Raw genomic sequence first — 20,997 nt, 5'->3', positions numbered from 1 at the left:
AACAGTTTTTACATGTGCCAGCTCAATTGTGCAAGGTTGCTCAGAAAACCCTTTCAATTTTCAGGCAGAATAATTGCTATATTTCCAATCTACTTTCCTTAGGACAAAGGAACAAAGGAATGGAAAAGCATCAATAGAATAGCTTTTACTTTAAGATTTGTAGCCTGCCCTAGAAGGTCACTGTTTGAAAATATTTCTCTGTAAGTGAGTATTTAGGTCATGTGATAGTGGGTGCAGTTTCTCTCATTCAAGTATGGAGAAGCAAAAATAGTAATGGGAGAAAATAAGTACTAGGAAACAGTAAGAATAAAGGTTAAAGAAACACTTTCTTAGAAAAATATATATATATATTTATCAAAGACTTTGGGAATGCTTATGTGTAGTTCTACTTAAGTTTAGCCCACACTGCATATCTGAGGGGAAAACAGAAAGTTGAAAAACAGATATAAAAATTTTAAATACGTGGATGATGAAATCAACTAGGAACAGTGTAGTCATTGGAATGGTGCTTTTTTCTGAGTAGAGAATGACTTGTAGAAAATACCAGTTTCAGATCAATTCCTGTACAGTTCTTCTGTTCAGCACACTATGAAATATGAAAGCAAAATTTTTAAGAAACAAGCCAAAATAGCTATTCATCATTTGCCTAGGACACCATCATTACTGACTGGTTTCATAAAAAGCAAATTGTAGTTCAGGCTTTATGGAAACCAGAACCCATGGGGAATAGGTTTAAGTTGCTTGATTTAAAAATAGTAATAAGACTGGAAAAAAAGGAGGAAATCTACCTTATAATAGTCACTGAAATCAGTAACCATCGCTTACTGAGTACCTGTGACAAGACTGGTACAACAAAGAAAAGTTACCATGTACTCAGATTTCCACATAAGGAGATTACAACCTCACTAAGAGGATCGGCGTTGTTTGAACACCCAAACTCACGTTCCCTACCCCAAAACCTAGCTACAATAGCTGATGTAGGTGGTAGGAAAAGGAAATTCTCCATTCCTACTCTTTGAATTAAAAACCATCATGTGTAGTAATACATCAAGGGATGAAGCACCTCTTAATTCCCAAACAACTCCTAATTCCAATGAGTTTCATGGGAAGGATAACTTACTATTACTTGCTACCTCTGAAAAAAAAAAAAAATAAAAAATCCACCCTAGCATTTTTGTTTCAATCTTTCTTATTTTGCCTGCTTTTATCCCTGTCTCTATCAAAGCCGGCTGAATTTCCTATCAGAATTCCTTCCTAATCCTTTTTCTGTGCCTACTTTTCCTGTTTCATATCTTACTTTTACACATTACCTGATATTGTCCTTCGTCATTATACTGATCTTTCATTTACCAGAAAGTTTCCTTTCAGTGTTGTTTTGATCTAATCAAAGCAGATGGTTTTCAGTCAGCAGAAGATATCTTCAGTGCATGTCAATGAAAATAACACAGTGAATGTATTTACTTTAGGTCTAAATTTATCTTCCAGCTTCCCTATTCCACTTGAGTGATGATATAAGATACATCTAATAATTAAATACTAGCAGATACCTTTTTAAATTGGCATAGGTAGAGAAGTTTTAATGTTGGCTAAACTGATCTTAAAGATGTGTTGCATTGAAAATGAATAATAGTTCAGATAAAAGTAACAGGATAAATAAATCAAAAGCACAACTGATAGATTTGTTGGCATCAGTTTCAAACTACCTTTAGGCCAGTTATGTGGCTTGCTGATTATCCATGCTGTGACAGCAGAGGCATCTGTTTTGATTTGCATGATCTAGTTCACATATGGAATCAGAACAACCATATTCACATAGATTTGCACTCTGTGGAACTCATTCTTTCAGGGTGAAAATGACTCAGTGTAGAGAGATTAATATAATTTATCTTTGCCCATTTACTAACAGACTAGAGCAATTAGGAACTAAATACACCTTCTCCTTGTTCACCCTCCCCTAACTTCTCTCCCTGAGCAATGCAGGGGTACAAGGAATGGGGGCTGTGGTCAGTTCATAACACTTTGTCTCTGCCACTTCTTTTTGGTAACTCCTGTTTCCTGACACATGCGAAGTCTCTCCTATGGAATGATGTTGAAGAACTGACCTGAACTGAAAGGCTGTGGCTTTTCAAACATTGCTCCAAGACAGGTCCATAGCATGGGGACACCTTTTAGGAGTGCACTGTTCCTGCATGGGTTCCTGTGGAATGCAGCTCCCTGAGATCTCCTTCCCCACTGTAGGTTCCCCTCCACAGGCTGCCACTCCAGCCTGAGGCTGCTCCTGTGGGGGGTTCTCCATGGGCTATGATATTCTCCACTGTGGGCTTTAGTCCCAGCACCTAAATCATCTTCTGCCCTCCTTTGCTGACCTTAGTGTCTACGGGATTCTCTCTGTCATATTTTCTCTCTCCCAGCCGCTTCTGAACAGCATTTTTTTCCTTTCCTAAATCTGCTCTCATAGAGATACAACTGATATCACTCAATGGCTCAACTCCAGCCAGTGATGGGACCCTTTTGGGCAACAGCCGTGCCCTTAAACTTGAGTCATTCAACCAAATGCATAGTAGATTTTGCAATGTGCTTTTGAAAATTAATCTATGATGATTAACAAAGAATTGTGTGATGTTTGTAATGTCATTCTATGATATTTTCTTTAAAATATGGGGCAAATGGAAAAAAAAAAATAATAAAAAAAAAATTCCTCACTACATACCTTTAGCCAGAAGCCATAAGTCATGGGTGTTCTGATAAGCTAATGATGACCAGTATTATAAAGTCATTTTCTTGTGTTCCCAATATTGATCTTGTCTCCAGTATCAAGCAGACTTCTGTTGCTAAGGCCTAGCTTGTGTGATTCTAATCACTTGAAACACAGAAAAACAGTTTCTTGTATTTGCTTCTAGGCATTATTTACCTTCCACAGTCCTCTAAAAGGAAATACTCAAGAGTTCTTAATATCTGATGAAGTACTTATAATAACCACTTAAATGATAAAATTAAATAAAGAGATTTTTTATTACTGACCGGATTTGCTCCTAAATATGACTCACAGTAAAAACTGGGGGGAAAAAAATCACATTATTGTTGTGAATGGAAAGAATCAATTATAAGAAAATCATCAAGGATTATACAGGTTCGTTGTAAATTTTGGTTTATTTAAAAATTGCATAAAAGTCAGTAAAAGCAGAAACTATTAATCCAACATAGGATGGAGGTTTGAGCTCTTCAGATTCTCCCTTGTACTCCAAAACAACTGCATTGAAAGATGCATACAAAAACTGTAAGACCAAAAAATGTTTAAATCTCTAAAATCACACACAACTTCAAGTAGAAAACCTCAGCATAAAAGCTGAATTACAGAATGGATTTACATGAGCCCATGAAATCCATGTCTACAGCATTGGTTGTTCATATAGCCATGTTCTCACACTCCAAAACTTGGTTAATAATAGATTTTAAAATTCACATAGAGAAACACAGACATTTGGGAATAGAAGCAGTTGTCATTGCAAAATATAGCTCTATGTAACAATATTGCAAGGAGAGTGTCAAAATGAGATATTACACCAGACGAGTTTTGGTCTTGTTTGTAGTCCGGCAATCCATACAAATCATCTACTTTGCTATGCAAGTATGTGATGGGGTTAAGTAGCAGAATAGAAACAAAATTCCTGTTGCCAAGGAAAAAAAATTGTAACAGAGAGGTCAGTAATCTAGAGATCATTTCTAAATAATACATATCTTCACCCAGGCATATTTGCATGGTCAAAGACTATAGGGGCCATCAAACTACATCTTTGTCAGGTATAACCTAAATATTAAATATAACCCAATATTAAACTATCAATATGTTCTTCCTCAAAATGAGTATTAATCAGAGACCAACTTTTTTTCTGCTACTGAATTAAATCTTATTTCTGGTGAAATGTCACTACAGGTTTCTGCACAATTGCTGAAAATAGTGAATGTGTTGGTTAAATGGCTTTTGATTTAAAGATAAGATATATAACTTTCCACAATAGCCACTTTGAAATGACTGGCATAATAGGGAAAGTTTAAACAGTCCTAGATAATATGATGAGTGTTAATCACACTGCCTGCATTGGTGGTAGCTCCTCGTGATGTTTGTCTGTGTGTATGCAATTTTAAAAAGGAAAACAAAGAATAAAACTGAGGACATGGAACAAACATTTGATTGCAACTACTACTGTTTCCTACAGAAGTTTCCTTCTGTTTATTGCTGAAATCAGCATGGAGAAATTGAAATGATTTAATAATCCTGCTTCACAGACTGGCAATTTTTGGTTTTAACGATGCTTTCGTTTTAACAGAAAATATATCATAACCCTTAATGAACCTTAAAGTGTGATTTGACACTTAAAACACAGCAATATATATTTATGCTTTTCAGAAAGCTTTTCCACCATGTAAATGGACATCAGTTATGTGCCAATAAGGACAGAAAAATAAGAAATTATGTTTAATAGAAGAATAATAAAATTATTTACTGTACTTAAAGTTTTTTTCATTTATCATTGTCTCTGATCTGATTAAATGCAGTAAAATGAATGATGAGTCAAATAAGTCCAATAAGTTAACTTGGAAGGTATAGATACACATTAAAATTATTCCAGTAAACAGAGACTACAACACCAGATGGCCTTGGTCCTGCAGGAAGAACAGATATGCATAGTAGAAATTAATTGATGTGCAATAATTGGAGTTTGGAAGAGGGTCTGGCCCGGGCATTCCATTTACTCACTTCATCTTAATAGCTTCTAGATGCTGATTGTTGGGGGAAAGTAAGCTGGGCTCATTCAAAATCAGTCATGGCTTAGGGGAGGTAGAGAAAAAGGGAGAGGTTTGACCCTAGTTGTTACTAAATGAGTTTACTCAAAAGAGACGAAGGTGGAAGCAACTAGCATTGATGCGTTCCAAAATATGTTTGGTAGAGAGCACTGTGTTCAAGGGATCTGATAGCACTGAGTTTGTCAATCTTTTACTGTTTCTTTTTCATCTGATATCTTCTTGAATACTTGCATCCAACTGCAAAGAAAAGAGCAACTGAGTTTGTTTAAGTGAACTGAGTTTCTTGTGGTGGCCACTTGGGTCAACTTTCAGGATAAATTTTGAGGTATTTAAATTCAGCTGTCTCTTTTTTCTCTCCTGTTTATTTCTAGTCATCATTCTTTACAGTTATGAAGCTTCACAAACTTAGTTCTCCTGTACCATTCCAGTGTTTTCAGGATTATGTAACAGGAGAAGAAAAGGTGTGAAGCCTAATGCATTCAAGTTACTGAGATGTTGTGAGATTGGTAAACCAGGACATTCCTGTTGCTAATTAGATTTAGGTGAAGTAAATTGAAAAAGGTTAAGTAATTATATCTGAAAGTCCTTATCTGGGAAAATATATGCTAGATTGTCTGTATGAACAGTGAACAATAAAATAATGCTTTTGGGTTGGTTTATGACAGTAGAAAATGGTTACTCATTTATTAGTTTACGGTAGACTTAGCTCCAGATAGAATGTTCCTGACAGAGCTGAAATTCAAGGTCTGATCTTACTGATGAAATTTGAAGGTAGTGTAAAGAATATGTTTGAGGAAATCATTAGAATTAAGAGAATGAGCATTAAGTACAAGGTAATTTCAAGGAAAATGACACCTTTTTTATTCTAAAGAAGAATATACAGAGTTACATCATAATGAATGTTTTCTCTGTTCAGATGAGATGTGTGAACATGCTTGGGCAAAAATGCATACATCTTTGTATTAAACGTGAATGAAATCCTTACATATTTACCCTTCATATTTTTTCTTTTACAGATATGTATCTGTCGAGCTCATGATCGCTGAATGCAGTTCTGTCACATTAAAAAAATAAGATGAGATGACTGTGAACAAGGCCAATGACACTGAGCTATAACAGGACAGAATAAAGCAGAAGGTTTGATAATGAGAGATTACACTTTCCAGCTATTCTTGAGGACCAGAGGGAGGGAATTATTTGGTTTATGCTGGCAGCAATTTCCCTAAGCCATGTGAGATGGCATACCTCAAGCTGTTGCAAATGTAGGCAGAACAACCACAGGCCATGGCTCTTGGTTGGATTTAGATTCCCTGGGGCATAAAATATATTGAAAAGGCTCCTAAATAGGGGCTGATCACTTAATTTGACTGTTTGAATGGAAGTCCCACATATTCTTCAATCACTAACACTTGTTCACAGCTCCCTTGAAGCTTAATAATCACTTCTGATTTTTTTTAAATTAGATTAGCTGCTCATGGTTACAGTTTTACAACTGTAACATATCAAATGTGTTAAGCAGTACTTACGCACTGTCCTCTTTCCTAGGTTCCGTAAAGCTGCAACGAACAAAGGTTATTAAGTTCCTGCTGTGTTCAAGTTTCCTACAGGTCAGTTTTAATAAACTGTTTGTTTGTTCAGAAATGTGCAGCAGCCACGTTAATCTCCAACCCTTGAAAACTTAAACCAAGCTTTTGCAAAAAGAGCATTTGAAAAGAGAAATATATTAGTATTCACTTGTAGATATTTAAATAGCCTATGATTTATCCCTTTTCTGTAACAAAATTGTGACTAATTGCAATGGTTAAAGATTGTGTTGTACACTTTTCTGAAGCAACAATACTTACAGTGTTTTGTTCTTTATACTGTCACTGCAAGAAAAAAATCTTTCAAAGTTTTCTGTCTGAGAGAAAAAGAAACACCTTTCTCTTTATTGAAATACAAAAAAACATCTATTCTTATGTAAATTTTATATCAGACATATAAATGACCTTTTTTGTTGTTCCACTACAGGAGTTGATTGATTCATGCTACTAGTCTAAAATGTACATAAAAATCACCATGCTAAGAAAAATTTTGTAAGGTCAAATAATGTAAAAGATATTATGAAGTATTTCACAGTTACATTATATTTCAATTTAAATCTAGTCAGGTGTTCTGTAAGGATAGTATACCTTAGATAGAACTAAGGTGCTGATTTTATCCATCTAATTAGGTTTAGAAAGGTAAGAATGTTGATGTGTTTATGTATGTCTGCTAGAGTGTGTACTGTACAGACCATTTGTAAATTGCCATAAAGATTAGTCACCTAATTAGTTGCTACTGTATATTATTTTTAAAAGATCCAGATAGAGGATACATTGGCAAATGTTCAGACCATCTTTATGTTATTACATCTAATTGTAAACACCAACACATTTAATTATCATGTAAGCATGAACAATTATGTCATTACTTTGTAAACACGCATGAAAGGTTATGCATCACTACCATAAATTATAAAATATTATTAATATAACGAAAGACAACAATACCAAACTTCTTCCCCAGTCTTTGGTTTACTCATCACTTGAGAAAGTCATATTTTTCTGTTTGAGAATATGTATCTATTCCATATGGAAAGTCAAGAGGTTTCTCAATCTTTTCTTTAATATTTTATTGAAATTACTTATACAAGAGTAGCTCCTTGACAATATGGAGTCACATAAACACACACACATTAAAAAAAGTGAATAAGAAGTAGGCTAACAAAAAGGTAGTAATTGTACATGATAGTTTTCACATGTGCTCCTATACATAAAATACACTATTTTTAGAAGATAATTTTAGAAGACTTATGGCTGCCCTTTTAATATGCAATTTTGATTCTCATTTAAATTTGCTAATTTTAAAAATCTGGACTGAAATTCTCAAGTTGAATGTTAAGTACTTTTGAAATAGTTGTTAACATTATAAAAATCTCACAGCATGTAATGTGAAATTACTAGCTCATACATGCTTTGAAGCAGAAACCTGTTTTTTTTTCAGGTAGATACAGTCAGTATATGAACCTGTAGATCATGCGTCCAATGTGTTGGCTTTCCTTGGCCACACTGAATGAAGAGGAATTGTCTTGGGCTACATATAAAACATATGATACAGTTAATGTATCTAAGCAAAAAAAAAAAAAAAAAAAAAAAAAAAGTATTTTTTAAATATTTTGTACTAAAGTATTAAAAACAAACAAACAAAAAAACCCCATAAAACTAGTGGAATATTTTACCTTGTTTTTGTGAAACCAATACATTATTCCAGTTCACTGTAAGTGGCTGCAGTTCTTAGTGAGCTCTCAAGGCTCAAAGGTTTTTGATGAAATTTTACCCTTCTTTGAATAAGGAAGAATAAGGAGGAAGGATCTATTTTCAAGGATTTTGGAAATAGTTGTTCATAATGTACATAGTGCCAAAAAGTGGTGATGTAAATAATGTAAATAAATGTAAATAAACTAACTAATATCACATTCTAGATCTTAGGAAGAAAGGTTTTAGAATTGGGCAATATAATTTAAACATCAACTTCTTAGTGCAGGGCACTGTGAGTGCTAGGCATGCTTCAGCTCCTCCCAGCAGCTGGTAGGCCCAAATAGTATAATGCACTTGTTTTACAGTGACAAGCCCAATGCCAGAAGTAGTTCAGGTATGCCAGAAACAAACTGCATACAAGTGTGCTAAGACCACAAGTTCATTAGCTACCAGGTAGCAATCCACTGACATAAGTATGCTATTTCCTTTTTAATTGTTCCAGAATTGTGAAAAATGTGAAAAAAATATCTACAGAGCATGCTGAGACAATGGCTAATGGCATCAGTTGAAGGACAGTAGCTAACTAAATTTCTGTGCTGGTGATTACATGCAAGGATGATGACTTTCTAAGCTAGAAACGTAAAAAAAAAAAAAAAAAAAAAAAAAAAAAAAAAAAAAAAAAGTAAAAACAACCCTAGGAAACTCAGTAAATGAGATTGATTTAGCACTCAGTTCAGTCCTGATGTGTAAGTTTTAGATTATAGCCCCTACTTACCTGTTCATGGTAGAATTTCTTCACATTTTGCCTGATTAAATACACTACACTCTGTTCTGGGTGTATATCAAGGATAAACTATGAAAGAAAATGAATTATCACTAGAAAACTGATTTATCCATCGTGCAACTGGGAAGGCCTATAGGAGCATGGAACTGGTAGGTGAAGGATGAGGAATCTGAATTGTGACAGTGTGAACTGAATCTACCACAGAATTCTAATGTGATGGTGATGGAGTAGCTCAAACCAAAATTTTGTCATATGGCTGCTAATGGCAGCTAAAAATGGCCACATTTCTGGGTACCTATTTGAGTCATCTTTGGCAGATACATAGAACTGCCAAATGATCACAGCTGTGACTGAAATGAGTTAGATCTCTGCTTGTTATTTTAAGTGCTCTGAAAAATCAGGCCCAAACTCTTTCAAATTAGTAAAATCATTGTTCCCTAGCTACTCTTGTATATTTGATCAATTTAATTTCTTTCAAAACTTTAATTTCTTGTATAGACTTCCTTAATACTGACAAAATTATTTCACAACTTCTTGATATTTTAATCAGCTAATGGTTTTAACATATTTTTTTTTCATCGTTTTGATATACCTTTACATAGGTACAATCAAAAGCCCAGGTTCAGATAGCTTCTGTTCCACCAAAGTATTTATGTGTAATGGCAGAATCAAAAATGTCATCAGTGCTTTCAATATTATTTTCACTTGCAAAAAGCCAATAAAGGAATTGATTACTGTAATTGTAAACTAACTCTAAACCTTAGCTGATTAAATGAAGTTTCAGATGGGCACTTAGAGACACTCAGTTCACTGTGTCATCTGAGAAGTTCATTTCCTTGCCTGTTTCTGCTGGGAATGTAGTGTCTTCATCATTTTCAGTAAATTACAAACAGCCCCACACAAGAACATATGTTAAGACCCAGATAATAAGGAACACACCAAAGATTTCCTGTTCAGGTCATCAGCGATATAGAAGGAATTAGCACAGGAGGATCGCTGAATCTCAGAATAATTGATGTCAAAAGGGACCTCAAGTCCTAATCCTTGCTCAAGCTGGGTAAGCTACAGCAGGTTTCCTAGGGCTGTATCCAGCCATGAGTTGATCATGCCCACAAATGGAGACTCCATAACTTCCTTGTACTAACATGCCTGTATTTGGATCAGCTTATATTCATTTCTATATTTTATTTACTTCTTAAGTTTCCTAAAAGTCCTTCTTGCTAAATGTTTAAACCATATCAACACAGTTGGGATAAATATTTATCAGCTTTCATCAACCTGCAACTGACTTTTAGGACAACTGCGATATTAAATTGAATGCAAACTAAATGAAGTACTTTCCAAATAAACTAGTTAACTAATAGCAAATATTAAAAGGAGCAGATTAAAAACTGGATAAAAGTTACAATGATTTTGATTGTGATTTCAATTCCCTGATTTCACAGCTCTTCATCTACTGTTTAAATTTAAATTTTAAAGTCTGCATTTTCTACTCTGGGTGCTGAGACTAGAGATGTAAAATGTTACAAAAGTCAGTGGATTTTTATCTCTGCTGAATTCCAAGGCATCCAGGTTTTCTGCTGTTAATGGCTGTACTGCCACTGCACTGAAGAGACTGTGTTTGTATTCTGAGAATCCATCAAAGTTTTCTGCAGTTTTGTTGAACGTTGTGTTGAATATCATGTTTTGTTGAATATCATGTTCTTCCTGAAAGTCTAAGTTTTGAGCATTTATTGTATATGATAACTTATAAATGGATGCTGTTTCTGTGGTGGGCTGCCAGTTATTTTCTTCTCAAGTCTAATACATTTTCCAAGTTATAGCTGGAGAAAAATTGGTATACCTATGCTGTTACTGCTCTAGTCAGTTTTCCTGGCAGATAATCCTTTTGTTGCTGCCTACTATTTTTTCCTTGAGAACATATTAGAATTTGGTAATAAAGTGTATGCTCTTCTTCCTGTGAATCTCAGAGTCACCAATTCTGTGGAATCTCTGAAACATATTACAACAGATTATTAGAGAGTTGGGGAGAAAGATAAAATCTAAGTTACACAGGTAACCTCCCTGTACATGAAAATCATTATTGTTTTTATAGCCATTTGTTCAGACTTTTCAGTCAGCAAGAGGAAGTAAAGGACAGTGGGTGTACATGTGTGAGATGTAGAGGTATGGTGAGTTATGGACTTAATAACAAAGGAAAATAAATTTAGAAGCCTAAGGAAAGGCTTTCATCATGGAAGGAGGTATAGGAAAGGACAGAGGAAAATAGTATGCTGAGCCTCAAAGTGTCAAGTGATGGAAAAAGAGGAAGAAAAAATCATATTGTGAAATGGGGACGTATTTCTGAAGTGAGAGCTTAAGTTCTGTTAGAGATCTTTAAGCTAATAACTAGAAAATTACAGGAGATTCTGAGTTAAGAATGTTTGACTTGTGTTGTCAAAACTGACATTGTTTGCATGCGTGTTGATACAAGAGGGCAAGACTTGAGCTAGATGTGAATGAACGAGATTGGGAGTGGAGACATAGAAGAGGTGATACAGTGATGAAAATTTATCCCAACTTGTCCTTACTACAAACTGTCCCAGTTTTCTATTTTAGCAGTGAAAATGAGATGAAGAGTGGCCTTTTTTTTTCTTTAAATTCCTGGGCAGCTTCCTTTTCCCAGCGCCAGAATGTTTCCCTGAGAACCCCTGAACACAACGCCCCAGATTTGCACTTTAAAAATATGATCAGTCTGCAAAGAGATGGAAGTAATATGCAGATTGTAACTAACTTACCAGTCAATTTTGCATCATTTTCTAAATGATCTGTCTTGAGAGATATTTAAACTTAGTTTCTGAGGTAAAAATCAAATGGAAACATCTGTCTTTAATGCTTAAGTTTGCATCACCAAGTAGCCTGTTACTTTTGATCTGATTTATAAAACTAACATCCTGGCCTACTGTTTCCCATATTAATTACCTTTTCTTTCAGCTATAACAGTAAATAAACTAGTATCCAGTTAAGTATATCAATCTACTGAAGTACAATTTATTATGAATTTTGATCAACCATATCGCAAGGGACAGCTCTTTTCTAGAAAGTGGCTAGCCTTTAGGTATCCATCTGCCTTCATTAGCAGAATGAATGGTTAATATCTGGCAAATAATTTCCAAGTTTTGGGCAAAATTATTCCAAGTATCTGTCATCACAGCTAGAACTCCAGAAGCTCACCAAATGTCTCTGGATATAAATGTAGATTTGATGTTTTAAGGATGAAAGTGGTTGTTCATAAAGGGACATAGAACCACTGATCTCTAACAGAAAAAGTAAAATACATTCTGACTTCCCTGTCCCTACTTACCTGGGCATGATTTTGGAATGTACTATAAGCGTAAGTACGGTGGTGAAGTGTATGGGAGATTGGTAATCACAGCCTGAACCTCTGATTAATCAGCTGAGGCAAGTGTGGGGTCAGCTGTGGGAGCACAGGTGATAGTAATTTAGCTGTGCTCCCGGAAGGGGTGGAGCTCGACTCCACCTCCTCTGAGACCTCATTTAAGGGCTGACTCCCACTGAGGCAGCATCTCTTGGAGATTGCTCTCCAGTGAGGACTGCCCCAGCTTCTTTGGCTAAGGCACCACCACTGGTGAGTTTCCCTTTGCTTATTACTTCTGTACATTTGTTACCATCTTTGCTACCATCTGTATATTAACAACCAATACATGAGGAAAGAACACAATTTGCATTCTCTGGGATTCTCAAACCTTTTCTATACTACTGGGATGGTGGTACTTCTCCTGTGTTTTGGCAACAGAGGAAAAGGAAAGAACTTTCCTCACCCATTTGTATCAGGGGATATAGTTCACTACCATTTAAAATACAATTTTTCTCCATAATAAGTAAGCCATAGTATTTAGCTTCATAAAGCAGCCTCTAGATGGAAGTGCAATGTGTTCCGATACAGTTTGCTTTCGCATGTGCAATTTGTTTGTGACTCATGAATCTCCATCAATATGCCTTCTGTAGGAGATGTTATAAATGCCATGAATCCTTTATTTGTATTTGAATCACATGTATAAGGCACTGAGATTTTATAAGATAACAAACAGATTTTGAGAGGTCAGCAGTTTTCAACTCCAGAACAAAAAAAAAAAAAAAATTAAAAAAAAAAAATTATCATCTATGTGCAAGATTTTAGTGAAAAGTTAATGTGAAAGAGCAACAGAAATTCCTGACAAAGACTCTCCCCCTTCAGTTCCTCCCACTGCCTATCCTTTTGCATCCTTCTTAAGTATCACCTCTCCTTTCCATCAGGACTGGCACTCAAACATACCAGATGGCAGCCTCAAGATTGTAGCACCCTTTAATGTCTGCCCTTTACTGTCTGGCAAAAGTGTTGACATTTCTGCCTTGAATGAAAACTGAAAACATTTAAAAATATATTCAACATGAACAGTCAGTGTCTAAGATGTTGTTTACACACTGCTAATGGGCTTTGACTTTAATAGAATGATCCTTAGGTCTGCAGAACCCACAGTCAGGTGTGAACTGGATATTTTCTTCTGTTATTTCTATTACGTTAGAGAAATAACCACCCTTTCTGCCCATGGACTTAAAAGCTGCAAATACTTTCTCTGTCAACAAATAAGGAAGCACTGTTGTCAGTTTTCTTGCAAGCATCGATTGATGATATGAGAGTACAATCTCCTAGAATAAACCCTAGGAAAGTCCTGCCACTTCCTCTGGGAGGAGTTGTTACATTAGTGCAATCAGAATGAGGTCAAGCTTTTCAGCTGGAGGGGCAAAAATAACAAGTTTGTGTGCTGTTAAATACTTGAGTCTTCACCAGTTACTGGATTTTAATGCTCACCATTACATGTTTTTGTCTTCATTTGGGCACCGATGTTCTGGAAGTAAATTTTATAAATGCATCTTCATTACTGAGATGAGAGCAGAAATAATGGAACGAATTGTTCAAGTTAGTTTCAGGAGAATATCTTGAATTTGTTTTTGTGAGGGACTCCAGGTAGGGGTCTGAATCCATAAGAAGACAGGTATTTTTCATTAAAAGTTAAACAGTCTCAACTTATCATGGAGCGGTGTCACAAGAAGCTCTTATTGTGTCACAGCACTGGGAAATGGCTGAATGTACTGACAATGTGAAGAATGCAGTGGTAGGGTGCTATATATCTCTTGCAACTCATTCATACAGCAGTATTATTTCTGATGGATATTTAAACACTCTCTATCTCCTTTTCATCTTCAGTTAATAGATAGCTACAAGGGTGAAATGAACATCAAATGATTTTAAAACAATGTGCATCTATTGGGATTAAGTTCTGATTTGTCATTGGTGGGAATCTGAGAGATGACTGGAAGGGGAGTAGAGCAAAATACGTAGAAAACCTATTCATTTCCTGTCTGTAGGCTGATGAATCCAAAATCATGCCCTAGTGTAAAGAATACAAGGTTGCTCTGATAGGAATGTGGTATAATATGAGGTGATGTGAGCTTTAGTTTAATGTATTCTAATGTTAAAATTCAGTTTTTATAACACATGATTTTCAGCACATTTAACATTTTTACCTCTTGGTATTGATATTCAGTGAGCAGAATGTGTAAAACTGATAAATAACAACACATAATATATTTTAAAAGGGGGTGAATTTCAGTAATCTATTTTTTTAATCTTGATGACATTATCAGTACTCTGATGAAAAGAAATTCTTACGGGATATCAGTGTTTCATGTAACAATTTACATTACTAAAATTTTACTCTTACTGTAAAGTTTTTGAGACAACGTGTTAAGTTTCATGTTTTCTTTTTTGTTGTTGTTCATTTGTCTTTAAATTATTCCCGACTGTTAAAGGGTACAACTTTTTAAATTACAGTATAAGTATCCATCTAATTCTCAAATACGTGAAATAATTCAAGACACGTGGGTGACCAAATATAGGACTTCATTTACCAACGGATTTCTATGATTAATGTATACTACTTGAAGAACTAGCACAGAACAACTGCAAGTGTCTGCAAAATGAATACTACTTTCTGCTTGCAAACCCTGTATTTTGACAGGCCATATTGTCTAGAGATAGGAAGAATGAATAATTTAATCAGATATAGGTGAGACAAATAAAAGGGACAGTACATGGATTTCCTTATTGAAAGCTGCCTATACTACACAAGACAAGCCAACCATTCCACTCTAAAATCTAAGATGACTGCAAACAATTTTCCTCTTGTTTGTTTCTAAACAAAATAGACAAAACATTCAGATGGCTAGCAGATGTCTGTGGGTTGGTCTGTGGAGTTAGGGGGCACACGCTTTACAGTGCTCTTCTTGAAATCTTGTATCAGAATCTTAAAATGGAGACTACTACATTGATCTGATATTTTTAAAATCCATTTTCTATTTAGCAAAACTCTGGAAATTGTAAGGCTCATTTCCATAAATAGCATAGATTCACTTTTCCAATCAAGATCTTATCTGAAATAATATTTCATATGACTTGTTCATCCCCAAAAATAAAAGAATGCCACTGCAATTTTGTAGAGATTTCCATTCTCTTCTTCAGTGGTGTTAACAACAAAAGGAGTGAACAAAATGAGAACATATATGTCCTCAATTAAGGAAAAAAAAAAAAAAACAAACAAAAAACACATACACACACAAAAACAAAACCATATACATTAAGAATGACATATGAATAGTCTCCTTTGATTAAAAGATGTAGAATAAGCATGTGGGATACAAATGGCTTATGTCAAGGCATGCTGTTCTTGCATTTCCTTACAGTTCTTTCGTATTTAAAATGCTGTTTTATCTCATCTTCACATTTGTACATTCTGAGTGATAGGGTTAGAGAGAGATCTAGCGCTGTTAATTTTGTACATCTAAACTGTTTATTGGTATGTTGGGGACATCTAGTGGAGATAAAGCTCTTAGCCAGTTTTATGTCCTATGCTGATGTAACAGGAGCATCACGCTATGGCGAGTGCTTGTAACTGTGGGTGTAAGACTGGAATTTTGGATGCTATGGAAGAGAAGGATCAGCACCAGTCCTCACCTCTTCTTTCACTGCCCAAATATAGGGTATAGGAAATATCTAGTGTTTTCAGACACAACAAACTGATACTATGTAGATTATTTAAAGGTTTCAAAATCAGGTTCCATTGATATTGCCAAGAGCAGTAGCAAAACAGAGGACTGGAACCAGGGTGAGGTGATGCTATGCGGAAACCTTGCTATCTCTTCTTCAGTCCCCACCTACTGCTTAAGAGATTAAAGTATTTGGTACAAATTGCAAGTGCTTGCATGTAATGCCTGGTGCTTACAGAATGTCGCAGAAAACAGATTTATGTGGTCTTTTAGATGAGTCTAAAGGAAAGAGAACCAATTTCAGTGGCCCTGGCTGTGAATACTAAAGCAGTTTTACATATATTATATGGTTGTCTTTGTTAGACTTCACGTCCTTACCTGTGAAATCAGTCTCAGGCCTAGTGTAAGCAATAAAGTAAAAAAGAACTCAAGCTGTGAGAGTTCTCTTTTCTTTCCCTCAGAGAATTAATGCTGAATCGAGATACTTTGGTTAACAGCACTATTTTCTACAACACAAACATTTTATTTTTAATAAATATTTATGAGGAGTTGGCAAGGGAGGAGGAGGTTATATTTTGTTGATTAGAAAAAACAGTGATTCAATAAATGACATTAAGCTACTAGCTTTTCTGCTTTTGTTTCAATACTATGAATATGCAGAGAGAGAGAGTGTGCAAGTGTGTGTGTTTGAAAGAGAGAGAGAGAGAAAGAGTGTGTGAGACAGGTGGCAGTGGGGTTGCTATAGCAATTACTTGTCACTAATGATAGGAGGGTAATTACTGCAGCAAATTCCCACATAGCTATTCAGCACACAAGTTAGACTATTTCTCATCCTAAAATACTCCTTCTGTATTTGCAGGATTACCTTTTTTTATCAGATGGCTACAGGCTACATTTCTAAAATGTATGATGGTGTAAATCCAGAATTAGTTATGGTTTTGCTGGAAACAGGATTTAGTCATACCACCAGCTTTCAGAGTGAAAGTTTGAGTGATGTTATGTCTTTTGAGGTCTCTTTTCTCAAGACACAGCACAAAATTTTGATTTTCAGAATGCCTTTTGTATGTTCAATGTCAAAAATGCATTGAGGTCACCTTCAATTCTGCATTAGGATAATTGTGACTAATATATGATTGAATCTAACTCATCACTTAATTGTACAAGATGTAAATCAGAATTTTCAGCAGTGAACTAATAAAATTGCTCTATTCATAACTGTACAAACAACTACAAATCAAGCTATATTTGAAAGAAAACAGACTGAAACATTGAGCTATTGAGGAGATTGTTCCACTGCAATATCTTTACTAGTATATTTCTCATTTCTCTCTTTCTACTATTTCTAGATTAACAGTGGCTTATCATCTCATGCAAATCAGGAAGAGAATCTACATTGCATTTAATCTTTAGACTGGATCATTCCCCAGCGTTTAAAACATTTCTAGTGGAATAAATATAGATGCAATTTCATTGCTGATGCATTTAATGAAGACTCTGTTTTGCTTAGAGTGGTCATCACTAATAAAATGGTTGCAAAGAATATGCATCTCATTTCCACAAAAACCTGATGTTACCTTGGCTACAGTATTTCTTGATGATTCTCTTTTCCTTAATGATTCTCTTTATCCTATTACCTGCCTTTTACTAATGAAATTGTGGATTGTGGACATTACCTTTTAATTAACTGGCAGCAAATATCTGCTGCTTTAGAGAATTCATTTTTTCCCCCCAGCTGGCTTGACTGTGATGATTTGAGGGCTCTCACTATAATTCCTGTCTTTTCAAGACGTTGAATTAATAGATTTCCTAACTATGACTGCAAAGATAGCACCTATACTTTTTAGATGAGTGAGATTGCCTATTGGAATGTAATTAATAAAAGTTTGATGTACTCTATTGTATTTCTTTCTGTCATTATAGAATCTGATACTGTGCATCTTTGTGGTTACTGGCATTCCGAAGAGAAAGACTTATAAAATGCAATTTTTAGGTGTTTTTTTTTTTTTTTTAGTACAATTGAGTTATTTCAGAATGTAGATAAAGCAAGTTAATATGCTGAAAGTTAAAATCCATTTGTAAGCTGGTGACTTTGTACAGTAATTAAAACAATAGTATAACAACATGAATAATTGTATGTTCAGAGGATTTTTGCAACTTCATTTCCTTTGTTTATACCTCAGGTGAGCATTTCATAAATAGGAAAGTTGATTTGTAATTTTTGTCTGATCTGTGAATCATTAAATCTTATGAATCAGTTTTGCCTCATAGACAGCACTTGAATTCCCAAGGATTTCATGAGAAGCACTTCCCATTTTTCTCACTAAAAATATATAGCTGCCAATTATAATTCAGTGCACAGTGCACCCAGTAACCCTGATAATCAGTAAAAATATGTCAGAGAGCAAGATGGTTTCTCCAGCTGAATGGGAATCTCAACAAGCAGTTAACCTACAATAGGAAGAAACTCATTACTGGGATAGCTTGCTGCCTTACAGCTCTTGAAAAGCTGATTAAAGAAATAATGATGAGAAACTATAAAATCCTGGCAAAAGCAGATGACAGATATTTTGTCTTGCACCAGTACTTATTTTGGCACAGAGCAATACATATATGTAAATTTACTGACTGAACCAGTACATTACAATGAAGTACAAGAATGTCCATTTTCTTTCCATAGCCTACATCAGTTTTATTGTTCCAGCTTTTTGACTTCTGACAACTTCAGTTCAAGTCCCAGTTGGGCTCCTGATCAGCAGGGTAGCTGATTTCCCAATAAAGAGAGAGAAGAAATGTGTAAACTTGTTGAAGTGCTCCACAAGCTCCAGCTTGCAAACCTCACAGAGGCTGCAGTCCATCCAGTGCACAAACTCTCACCTAATACAACACACTGTAAGTTGTGAAGAAATGTGTTTAAGTATAAATAGTATCTACTGGCTTCAGGAAGTAAAACTGTTCCCTTAGTTTAGTCAACATATTGCTTGCTGGGGAAGCCGAGAGGCCAATTTCCTAGGCTCACCAGTGATTTCTTCCTGTAAAATGAAAGTTAGCAATAATTGTGTGTATAATATTGTCTATTAGGTAGTGCATAAAGGCTTGCATTGTATGTACATACTGTAGTTGTATAGAAAACATTACAGAGTGAGCCTGCTTTTAGCTTGATGCCTCATACAGTGGTAATTGAAGAGAACAGCCTTTTGATTTGCTACTATTTGCAGTTCTGCAGGAAAAACTAAGTTTAGGCTATCTTGTGCTGTGCATTGTTGCCCTGTTTAATCTTCTGATTCGCTAGGAACAATTATATGCGACACCTATGGAGAATTTAATTGCTTAGCTCCTGCCTCTATGGCAATTGTAATTACTGTGCAGTACTATTTGGAAAAAAAGAAAAAGAAAAAAAAAAAAAAAAAAGAAAGAAAAAAAAACCAACAAAAAACAGAAAAAACTGTGGTGTTTTTTAGAACATAGCACTGAATAATACCAAGGTTAGATTCATACAACAGCATAGCTCGAAGAATTAACTTCCAGAATTAACCCTGTGTTCTTTTGATGAGAGCCCAGGCAAAATAAAGCAATGGTTATTGTAAATATCCTCATGTAAAGATTTCTATACAAGCTCTTCAAATGCATTTATCCTCCAAATACACGTGGGAGTCAGCACAGCATCTTTTTTCCCCTCCTTTTCCAGCTGAGGAAACTAAGGCACAGAAATATGCTGCCTAATTTGTCTTTATGAAAAATCCAAAGAAGGGAAAATTAGTATGTGAAAAATTTTGAATTTATAGCATTTTCAAGCTCCTTTTACTTCTCATGGATGTAGCTTTGAAAGAAACATAATAGGCAAAAGATGTGCCTTTTTAAGCTTTAAAACCATAAAAAATTTTGTAAAATGGAACATAATAAATAAATGAATAAATGTTGCTGTGCTCTATTCCACTGATAATTCCTGTTGAGCAGAATCGAAGATGTCATTGTCTCCGTCATCACGAACAATTCCAACCAAAGTGGTGTGTAGGCAGAACTATCCTATTGCATTCTGAAGGAAATTTTAAAAAGCATCCAAAGGGAACTACTGTATTAGAATTTCATTTCTTCCTCATAGAAAAGAAAGAATGATCACTGCTTCATTTGCAGCAAGGCATTTTAAGTTCTTTCATCATCTAGATTTTCCGAATGATCTTGATGGCAATTCATTTAGAAAGTAAACTCTTGTTGGGAAGTCCTCAAGAAGCTTCAAGAGTTCAGAGCTTTCAGAAGTGGAATACAGATCAAAATCAGTACCAGTACTCCACAAAAAAGAGCCCATTCTGGCTTAAATAAATGCCCATGACATTTTACAGCAATGCTGAGATTTATTTCTCTCAAGCAAAAACTAATCACATAGAACTGAAATTCACTCACAATTTTCTATAGGTTTCTTGCTTACTTTCAATATCTGCTATAGTCTCTGCTATACAACATGGCCAAGCATGTGACCTATAGATATCAAAAAAGCAGCCCATTACTTTGGTATAATTATACTGAACAAGAAATATATGTTTAAGATAACTACTAGGTTTTTCTTTCCGCAGCCTATCAAAGGTAAGTTTAGTCATGCCAGAGAAGGTAAAATGCTATAATTGCCTGTATGAATCTTGGTAGCATTTAGACAGCGTGCTGCAAAAGTGAAGGTGTACAGTACATACCCCTGCAGATCTGCTTCTGTGATTAACCTGAGAAATTCTGTATGAGGAAAAAAGTAACTAAGAGAAATGTGTTTTCTTCAGATAATTATTAACTTCTTTTGATACTGACATCAACAGTACTGACAAGATCTCTTTGAAAGTCAAGATTACCTCTCTGGAAGTTTTGCATTCTTTGTCATTAAAAGAAAAAACACCTACATTGACATTTTAAGGTTTTCCAAAGTTTCATATTAAAAAAGCAAAGGATTTGATTGAAAATCCTTTGAAGGTCACGGGGAACTCATCTCACACAAGAGCCATTGTAATTTTTCCACATAATCTATCTTTTTTTTTATTTTATTTTTATTTTTTCCAGTTAGTA

At 35.0% G+C, this 20,997-nt stretch overlaps 1 long non-coding RNA gene across 1 annotated transcript in view; it reads left to right on the top strand.

Moving 5' to 3' along the window:
• The window catches only part of LOC140253588 (uncharacterized), a 116,423-nt gene extending 110,010 nt beyond the window's left edge, over positions 1–6,413 (top strand). The window contains exons 4-5 of the long non-coding RNA XR_011903907.1: positions 5,823–5,943; positions 6,352–6,413. This is a non-coding gene — a long non-coding RNA (uncharacterized lncRNA). The remainder of the gene's footprint in view (positions 1–5,822; positions 5,944–6,351) is intronic.
• The last annotated feature ends 14,584 nt before the right edge of the window (positions 6,414–20,997 follow it).

The sequence above is a fragment of the Excalfactoria chinensis genome, chromosome 5 (assembly GCF_039878825.1).
Source record: "Excalfactoria chinensis isolate bCotChi1 chromosome 5, bCotChi1.hap2, whole genome shotgun sequence".
NCBI classification, from domain to species: Eukaryota; Metazoa; Chordata; class Aves; order Galliformes; family Phasianidae; genus Excalfactoria; species Excalfactoria chinensis.
Note: the sequence above shows the minus strand (reverse complement) of the source record. Positions and strands in the feature narration are given on the sequence as shown.